This window comes from Nomia melanderi, unplaced genomic scaffold, assembly GCF_051020985.1.
Source record: "Nomia melanderi isolate GNS246 unplaced genomic scaffold, iyNomMela1 scaffold0014, whole genome shotgun sequence".
Lineage (NCBI taxonomy): Eukaryota > Metazoa > Arthropoda > Insecta > Hymenoptera > Halictidae > Nomia > Nomia melanderi.
Window position 1 is genome coordinate 8,302,771 of NW_027475130.1, and position 955 is coordinate 8,303,725.

A 955-nucleotide genomic window follows, 5' to 3' on the forward strand; every position below is an offset into this window, starting at 1 on the left:
AGTGTCCGGCCCCATGAGACGGTGGATGTCTCGGCCCCTGATGGTCCGAGATCGTTCCCGCTCCACAGATTCATGTGCCAGGGCCTCCTGCAGACAATTCACTTTGGTTTATTGCGCTATCTCTAATAGCACCCGAGATATCACCAGATATATATTGGATTTTTCCCCGACCCTGAGTGTCCGGCCCCATGAGACGGTGGTTTTCTCGGCCGCTGGTGGTCCGAGGTCGTTCCCGCTGGCCAGATTCATGCGCCAGGGCCTCCTACAGACAATGCACTATGATTTATTGCGCTATCTGTAATAGCACCCGAGATATCACCAGATCTATATTGGATTTTCCCCTGACCCTGAGTATCCGGCCCCATGAGACTGTGGTTTTCTCGGCCCCTGGTGGTCCGAGGTCGTTCCCGTTGCACAGATTCATGCGCCAGGGCCTCCTGCAGATAATTCACTTTGGTTTATTGCGCTATCTCTAATAGCACCCGAGATATCACCAGATATATATTGGATTTTTCACTGACCCTGAGCGTCCGGCCCCATGAGACGGTCGTTTTCTCGGCCCCTGGTGGTCCGAGAACGTTCCCGCTGAACAGGTTCATGCGCCAGCGTCTCCTACAGACAATGCACTTTGATTTATTGCGCTATCTCTAATAGCACCCGAGATATCACCAGATATATATTGGATTTTTCACTGACCCTGAGCGTCCGGCCCCATGAGACGGTCGTTTTCTCGGCCCCTGGTGGTCCGAGAACGTTCCCGCTGCACAGGTTCATGCGCCAGCGTCTCCTACAGACAATGCACTTTGATTTATTGCGCTATCTCTAATAGCACCCGAGATATCACCAGATATATATTGGATTTTTCACTGACCCTGAGCGTCCGGCCCCATGAGACGGTCGTTTTCTCGGCCCCTGGTGGTCCGAGAACGTTAACGCTGAACAGGTTCATGCGCCA